At 45.6% G+C, this 9217-nt stretch overlaps 1 long non-coding RNA gene across 1 annotated transcript; it reads left to right on the top strand.

The window, feature by feature from the left end:
* Positions 1 to 4585, top strand: LOC131382453 (uncharacterized). Its single transcript, XR_009211958.1, has 3 exons — positions 1 to 115; positions 704 to 801; positions 4340 to 4585. It is a non-coding gene; the product is annotated as an uncharacterized LOC131382453 (long non-coding RNA).
* The last annotated feature ends 4632 nt before the right edge of the window (positions 4586 to 9217 follow it).

Below are 9217 nucleotides of genomic sequence, written 5' to 3'. Positions count from 1 at the left end.
CTTAGAATAGAGATGACAGTAACAGTGGGAATCAGAGCTGTGCTTAAAATCCAAGCCCAACTTGGAGCCAGAGCTTCCGCCGGAGAGCAGACTGCTCTGTGACTGCAGCTATGAGGTGAGGAAATGAGGGCCTGTGGGCCCTGGGTGAAGACCCCATGCGTGGGCCTGGACCTAGCTCTGTTCGTGGGATTCTGGGTAGGCTGGATGCGGGGGGTGGGAACCCCACTGTCAACAGTCATGGATTGGCCTGCCCTGAACTCTGTGAATGCCGCTGTAGGGGAGGGGACAGGGAAGGGAGGAAGAGGCTACTAGCTGATCTCGGTATAGGACTCTCACTACGATTCCGGACTCTCTGGAGACAGGTCAGCACTGGGTGGGATGTCAGGGCTGAGCTGACACAGTTCTTTCCCCACAGTCAACTCCACCAAGGGTCAGTTGTTCTGGTGGAGCGACTGTGTGCCCAGAGTCTAAGATAAATTATCCCACAAGTCTGTTTAATGAGCACAGACATTTGGTTGAGAGCATAATGAAAATAAATCTGCAAAGCGTTTTCAGCTGATTTCCCCATTTAGGGTCTGTCATATTAGCGTGGATTTCTGGTTTACAAAATAAGCCTACATGAAGGCACAATTAGATCCTCCTGAAAAATCTTTATTCCCTTTCCTTGTTGATTTAAAATATGGCTTTCCTTATTCTTCCTCAGCACCCTGGTGTAAAATGCAATGTGCTCCTAACCCCACGCTGCCCGCTCAGCCCGCTGAGGACGACAGGAATGAAAGCCTGGACACTGCCAGTCACTGGGTAGGTGCACAGAATGCTGTTGGGGCAATCCTGGCATGGGTTGCTGCCTTCTAGAACCTGTATGTGGATTCAGATGTCACTGTCTCTCAGGATTTTGGCAGGAGAGCTAATTATGATACAAGATATACAGAAAGAAAGCATACCTCTCTCTTCACAGCCAAGCACAAGGCTGCAATGTACAAGGGACGCAGAGATCTGACCACTGAACTCCTTACATTTTATGCACAAAATGCCTTTCTTCTCAGATTTTTTTTGAGACAGTGTCTCGCTCTGTCACCCAGGCTGGAGTGCAGTGGCGCGATCTCGCTCACCGCAAGCCCCGCCTCCCGGGTTCATGCCATTCTCCTGCCTCAGCCTCCCGAGTAGCTGGGACTACAGGCGCCTGCCACCACGCCTGGCTAATTTTTTGTATTTTTAGTAGAGACGGGGTTTCACCGTGTTAGCCGGGATGGTCTCGATCTCCTGACCTCATGATCTACCCGCCTCGGCCTCCCAAAGTGCCAGGATTACAGGCATGAGCCACCGCACCCGGCCCCTTCTCAGATTTTAAAAAAAAAATAAAAGCAAATGGACTGGGCACAGTGGCTCATGCCTGTAATCCCAGCATTTTGGGACACCAAGGCAGATGGATGGCCTGAGGTCAGGAATTCATGCCCAGCCTGGCCAAGATGGTAAAACCCCATCTCTACTAAAAATACAAAAAATTAGCCAGGCGTGGTGGCATGTGCCTGACATCCCAGCTACTCAGGAGGCTGAGGCAGGAGAATTGCTTGAATCTGGGAGGTGGTGGTTGCAGTGAGCCAAGATTGTGCCATTACACTCCAGCCTGGGTGACAGAGCAAGACTCCATCTCTAAGTAAATAAATAAGCAAGTTGTGATTTATTTTCACAAATTATGCCACAGGTGGGGGATGGGAGCATGCCAAGGTTGTGCCCCCACTCTGTTTTCTAACTTCTTTATAAGGACTTGCAAATACAGAAAAGTGGAAAGAACTTGAAAGAGAACACCTGGATACCTGTCTTAGTTCATTTCCTGCCACTATAACAGAATACCACAGACTGGGTTATTTACAATGAACATAAATTTATAAAGCTCATGATTCTAAAGGCTGGCAAGTCCAGGAGCATGGTGCTGGCATCTGGTGAGGGCCTTCCTGCTGAGTCATCACAGAGCAGAAAGCATCACATGACTAGACAGCAACAGCATGCATGACAGCTCAGCTGTCTCTCCCTCTTCTTATAAAGCCATCAGTTCTGATGACCTTTTTAAATCCTAATTACCTCCCATGGCCCCACCTCCCATCAACATATGAATTTAGGGATTAAATTTCCAGTACATAAAATTTGGAGGACACATTCAAACCAGAACATTCTTCCATCACCCCTAAAATTCATGTCCTTCACACATGCAAAATACATTCACCCCATCCCAATAGCTCCAATGTCTTGACTCATTCTGGCGTCAACTCAAACATTCAAAGTTCAGAATCTCACTTGAAGCAGATACGTGTGAGACTCAAGGCATGATTCATCCCATGGCAAATCCCATCCAGCTGTGAGCCTTTGTGATCAAGATGAGTTGTCTACTTTTAAAATACAATAATGGGACAGGCATGGGAATAGCTATTACCATTCAAAAGGGAGCAACAAGAAAGAAGAACAGGTAACTGGTCCCAAGTACAAAACCCAATTGGGAAAACAACATTAAGTCTTAAGACTCCAGAATATCCTTTCACTCCATGTGCTGCCTCCTGGACACACTAGGGGAGGGGTTGGGCCTGCAAGGCCTTAGGCAGTCCACACTTCAGTGCTTCCAGGCTGGTGTTGCATGCTGAGAACTCTACAGTTGTGGGGTCTTGGTGGTGGTCCTAACTCTGTAGCTTCATTAGGCATTGCCCTAGTAGGCACTCTCTGGGGTGGCTCCACCCCTGCCACAAGTCTCTGCATGGGACCCCAGGTTGTTGATAAACCTCAATGGAGGCTGCTGTGCCTCCACAGCTCTTGCTTGCATTCTGCGCACCTGCAGAATTAGCACACCGTGGTCTTCACCAAGGTTTATGACTTGTACCTTGCAAGGTGTAGTGGGTCGAGCTGCACCTAGACTCACTAGAACAACAGCTGGGGCAGCCAAGCATTACTGCACCAGAATACAGGGATCAGGGACTGGACCCAGGCTGTAGCTCATTCGCTGAAATTGTATGTGCTGGAAGTTTAATTGCTGAATTCATGTTGATTGGAGGCAGGCCATTGAGAGGTCATTAGGACTTTAAAAGATCATTAGGATGAAGCCCTGGTGATGGAACTGCTGGTTTCATAAAGAGGAGGAGACACCTGAGCTGTCATGCACAGTGTTGCACTCAAAGATCTCTGAAATGCCTTCAAGTTTTTCTCCCATTGTTTTGATGAATAGCCTCTGGCTTTGTTCTATCCACACGAGTTTTCTTATCAGTCAGTCACTTGGTCACACTCTTGGTTTCCTCTGCTGAAAATGCTCTTTCATTCTCTACCACATGGAAAGGCTGCATTTTTTTTTTCAAATCTTTATATACTGCTTCCCTTTTAATTATACATTCCATTTTAAGTCATTTTTTAACTCCCACATCTCACTGTCTACAGTTAAAAGTAGCCATGCAGCAGTTAGAATGCTTTGCTGCTTAGATAGTTCTGCCAGGTATCCTAGTTCATCACTCTTAAGTTCTACATTCCATAAAGCTCTTGAGCATGGACACAATTCAGCCAAGGCCTTTGCAACCGTATAACAAGAATGGCAACGATGGCCTTTACCCTACTGTCAAATACCTTGTTACTCAGTTCATCTGAGACCTCAGCAGAATGGCCTGTACTGCCCAGATTCCTATCAACATTTTGGTCATGGCCACTTAATCTCTAAGAAGATTCAGGCTCTCCCTAGTCATGGAGTATTTCTCTAAGTCCTCACCAAAATTGTCCTTAGTGCTCCATTCATGTCTTTACCAATTACTCATTTCCAAAACTTTCCAGGTATTTCCACATTTCAGGTATTTACAGCAACATTTTCAGGTATTGATAGCAACAGCTGGGTACCAATTGTCTGTCTTAGTTGGCTTTTTGTTGCTATAATTGAATAACTCACATGGATATAAAGGAAAAATTAACCTCTTATAGTTCTGGGGGCTGTGAAGTCCAAGATCAGGTGGCTGTGTCTGGTCAGCTTCTGGGGAGGGCTTTGTGCTGCATCATGGTAGGGTTGAAGGCAACACAGTGAGAGAGCAAGAGCATGTGTGTCAACTCAGGTCCCCTCCTTCATCTTATGATGCCACAAGCCCATTGTGGTAACCCCAGCCTGATGACTTTATCTAATTCCAGTTAGCTCCCCAAAACCACATCTTTGATCAGCAAAGGAATTGGGGAATTACATTTTCAACACATTAAATTTGGGAGATATATTTATACTACAGCATTACTCACCACCTAACCTCCACAATCAGTAGTTTGCTTTCTTTGTTTTAATCAGTTTCTATCCATCCATCAAATAATCTTATTTTCAATCCTTTTCAAGGCAAGTTGCGGACACCCTGACAGAGCATCCCAAATACTTCAGCATGTGTGTTATTAACTAGCACTCTACATGGGTTCATGGTTCTTGTTTCTATAGCTAAATTTATACATAGTGGAATACACAGGCCTTCCATGTACCATTGCATGTGTATGGTACAATTTGCATAGCTGTGTAAGACAAAATCTCTTCAAGATGTAGAACATGACTCCACCCCAGGAAGTACCCCCTGCCCCATGCATCCATCCTCACCCTCATCTCCACAAAGGCTGTTCTCCATGGTTTGATGTTTTCAGAACAAAGAATGTTTTCCCTCTTTCAGAATTTCACATGAGAAATTATACTCTGCATAGTCTTCTGTGTACAGCTTCATTTATTCAGTATTATGTTTTTGAGACTCTTTTACATTATTGCATGTAAACACACTTTGTTCCTTTAAATTTCTGAGTAGTATTTTATTTTGTGAATAGATTCCAGTTTATTTATTCACTCTCCTGTTGATAGATACCTGTGATATTTCTATTATTTGCTATTTTGAATAAATGTAACATAAAAATTCTTGTATATGGCTTTTTTTGGGAGACATGTTTTTATTTTTCTAGGATAAAATAAATTCCAAGCACATTTATGTAGCCTCCATGAAAGGCCCTACAACAGAGTGTGGAGTGCATAGTAAAAGAAATCAGGGCTATTTCTGACCTTGGGGCCACAGTGCTGCAGGGAGCTAGACTCACCTCCACCTCCTCACCCTTTACCCAGGACACCTAGAGTTTGCTGGAAAGAGTTGGACAGGAATGGAGCCAGAATTTAATCTTTTCCAACAGTGAGGAAGTGACTGCTTTTCTCTTTAGTATATGTCTGTGGACATGCTGGTGACATGCCACTCCAGGCAGGCAGCTGGGACCCTAGCAATGGAACCTTATGTCCCCAGTCAGTGTGGCCTGGCAGAGATTTCTGATCCAAAGAAAACACTGCAACCCTGAGTGAGTCAGAGTATAAAGGGTTAGGTCTCAGTCCAGGATTCTGACCCAACATACACTCCCCATTGACTCTGTGGGTTCAATATACACCCCCCAGTAGTAAAATCAAGAATAAACAACCTTAACCAACTCTACCTTAACTACAGAAAAGTTATTACATTTATACAAAATAATACCCTCACGGCAGAAACTGCACAAATCACTACATGCACCATCAGCCATCTGATCCCCAAACACTCTTTTTTCTAACCTTACACCCCAAACTCTGTGTCTCAGAAAACAATAATTGCTTATTATTATCCCTCACAGTTCTGTGGACTAATTGGGTCTAGTGAGTGGTTCTCTCTCTGGGTCCCTCAAAGTCGTTTAAATCAGACGGTGTTTGGCCTGGAGTCATCCAAAAGGCTTGCTCACTCACAGGTCTAGACATTGATGCTGGATGGCACCTCAGGAGGGGATGCTGGGCAGAAGGCTGACATGGGACATCCCTGTGTGGCCACAAGAAAATGTGGCTTCCTCCTGGCTTGGCAGCTGGGTTCCAAGAGCAAGCATCACAAGGCAGAGAGAGCCAGGCCGAAGCAGTCATTCTTTTTAAGACCCAGCCTTGGAAGTCACCCAGTGCCACCACATTCTATTCAGTTGAGAGGAATTACCAAGGCCAGGCCTCAAGGAAAGGGGACTCAGGCTCCACTTCTTGCTGGGAGGCATGTCAAATAATTTTTACATGTGGTGTGAAGTCATCAGAGTTTTTTAAAAAGCCCTATGCACTGTACTGCCATAGGAAAACAATGCAGAGAGCCAGATGCTTGGGTGTCCATGCTTAGAGAATGAATGTGTACCTGCTTAGAGATTCTGACCTGCAGGTATCACCAGAGCTGTGTTTCCTGTAAGACTGTACAGGATGCAGGGATGCTGTTAAACACAGCCACCACCCTTGGCTGCTTGGTCTGTCTGGGCATATGCTGCACTCACCGTCCCCATCATTAATAAGCCAAAAGGGGTCCGCGCCACTCCCCACTTGCCTTTTTTCTCACAGCAACATGGAATGGGACAAGGGAGTCTCTGGTATCCTTGGCGAGGGCAGTGGTCAGTGAGCCTAAGAATGTGCTAAGTGGTTGTTGGAGTTGATGTTCTCTGTAACCCCTAAGGAAAGGAAGGTTGTGGCTTGCAGTGTCTGTGTGCAGGATGTGAGTCAGATCTAAAGGAATAGATCCTTACTGTCACTTTCGATATTCCCTAACTCCCTAACCCTAAATCTAATTCATGAGGCAGGAATTCCCCAGTAAAAGGAGCCACTTGCTAAGACAACAACAGCAAATACCTGTGTCCTGTGTGGCCAGTTCTCTTCCTCTGAGTCCCTGGTAAACACGACTAGCTAAAAAGGTCATTGTTTTCTTGCTGTGCCTAAAAGTATGCGCGCGTGTATGTGTGTGTGTGTGTGTGTGCGTGCGTGTGACTATGGACAGAAAATTCAATGGCAAAAAGCATGCACCTACTGCACTGGGCAAGCAACGTAACTGAGTCCCAGGTTGCTTTCCTGTGAGACAATATTAATGCCTGCCTGTGGACTTCTGCGAATTGAATGCATCACTAGGGATTTTGCAGCAGGAGGGGCTGTTGTTATTTGTGATCAGCACTGCATGGCAAGGCAGGCAGTGGGAGCCCCGCCACAGGCTTCTGTAAAGAAAGCTGCTGGCTGAGCACTCCCAGTGTGGCAGCAGCTGGCACGTCTTGTCCTCTAGGGTGTTGGGACCCAGTGTACCATCCAAGTCTGGGCTGGCAGCTTCTCTGTCTATTCTTCAGTCGAATAAATGTCTTTCTTGTCTTAATTACCTCCTTGGGGGCTGAGCATGCCGGGTTCTCAAGCTAAAAGGCTAGAGCACTGGAAAGTGGGAATTGTAAGAAAAAAAGCAACCCACCCTTCAAGTGGTACTTCTTCCTAATAATGAAGGCTCTGTGCATGCTCTCGTCTTGTTAATAACTTCTACCTGGGTCCTACTCTCCTCTCAGCAGCTTTTTAGGAGATTTTGTTGCAAAACATTTTCCACAGAAGTGGAACTGAGACAAAAACAAGGAATGTACTGATACAGTGTTCCTTTTCAGGGTAGGTAGTGGGTGTGGGGAGGGGATAGAGACGGAGAGGAGAAATTAGCTTGCAAGCTCCATTTTTTTTTTCTTTTTTATTATACTTTAAGTTCTGGGATACATGTGCAGAACATGCAGGTTTGTTACATAAGTATACACATGCCATGGTGGTTTGCTGCACTCATCAACTAGTCACCTACATTAGGTATTTCTTCTAATGCTATCCTTCCCCTAGCCCTCCACCACTTGACAGGCCCCAGTGTGTGATGTTCCCCTCCCTGTGTCCATGTGTTCTCATTGTTCAACTCCCACTTATGGATGAGAACATGCGGTGTTTGGTTTTTGGGGGTTCCTATGCTAGTTTGCTAAGAATGATGGTTTCCAGCATCATACATGTCCAGGCAAAGGACATGAACTCATCCTTTTTATGGCTGCATATGGCTCCATAGTGTATATGTGCTACATTTTCTTTATCCAGTCTATCATTGATGGGCATTTGGGTTGGTTCCAAGTCTGCCGTTGTGAATAGTGCTGCAATAAACATCTGTGTGCATGTGTCTTTATAGTAGCATGATTTATAATCCTTTGGGTATATACCCAGTAATGGGATCGCTGGATCAAATGGTATTTCTGGTTCTAGATCCTTGAGGAATGGCCACACTGTCTTCCACAATGGCTGAACTAATTTACATTCCTACCAACAGTGTAAAAGCGTTCCTGTTTCTCCACAGCCTCTCTAGCATCTGTTGTTTCCTGACTTTTTAATGATTGCCATTCTAACTGGCGTGAGATGGTATCTCATTGTGGTTTTGATTTGCACCGGCTCCAGGGGGCATGGCTGAGAAAATGACAGGCACAGTGAGAGGAGGCCTGGCCAGCAGGATCATTGCTGCTGGGAATCCATCCCACCTGTGAGACCGCACCCTCAAAACCCATCTGATCTGATCTCCAGTGAGAAATAGGAGCACTCATGGAAACCTTCTAGGCCATTTAATCCACTGGCCTCTTTCAACAGATGCAGAACCCAAGGTTACCTACCCAGCTTGAATAGGCGTGTGGTCTGGAAACCAGCTCTCCAGACTCCAAATGTAGGAAAGAGACTCGAAAACGGTAAAAAGAGCTAACATTTTTAAAGTATTTACTTTTTCCAAGCACTGCACTACACATACGAGACCACACAAGTTATTTTAAGAACTCTAGGCTGGGTGCGGTGGCTCATGCCTGTAATCCCAGCACTTTGGGAGACTGAGGTGGGTGGATCACCTGAGGTCAGGAGTTAGAGACCATCTGGCCAATATGGAGAAACCCCATCTCTACTAAAACTACAAAAAATTAGCTGGGTGTGGTGGCGTGCACCTGCAATCCCAGCGACTCAGGAGGCTGAGGCAGGAGAATCACTTGAACCTGGGAGGCGAAGGTTGCAGTGAGCCGAGATCGCGTCATTGCACTCCAGCCTAGGCAACAAGAGTGAAACTCAGACTCCAAACAAACAAACTTTATATGGTAACCACATGTGTTAACCTCATTTCACAGAGGACAGACCTCAAACACAGAAAGTTAGAAAGAATTGGCCATGTTTAGATGCCACAAATTAAGGCGACCAGGATGCCCCTAGTAATGTGTTAGAGCCTGCACCTTTATCCACTACCCTTCGATAATAGTCTAGTCATGATAGCAGTTGCTCTTACTGATATCCTGCTGTAGGACAGGCTGTATACCAGGGGCCGTACATGCACCATCCTATTCAGTCTCTACATCAGCCTTGTAACATCCATCTTTCACAAATGAGAAGAACTGAAACTCAATCATTAAATCC

The sequence above is a fragment of the Hylobates moloch genome, unplaced genomic scaffold (assembly GCF_009828535.3).
Source record: "Hylobates moloch isolate HMO894 unplaced genomic scaffold, HMol_V3 SCAFFOLD_24, whole genome shotgun sequence".
Lineage (NCBI taxonomy): Eukaryota > Metazoa > Chordata > Mammalia > Primates > Hylobatidae > Hylobates > Hylobates moloch.
Note: the sequence above shows the minus strand (reverse complement) of the source record. Positions and strands in the feature narration are given on the sequence as shown.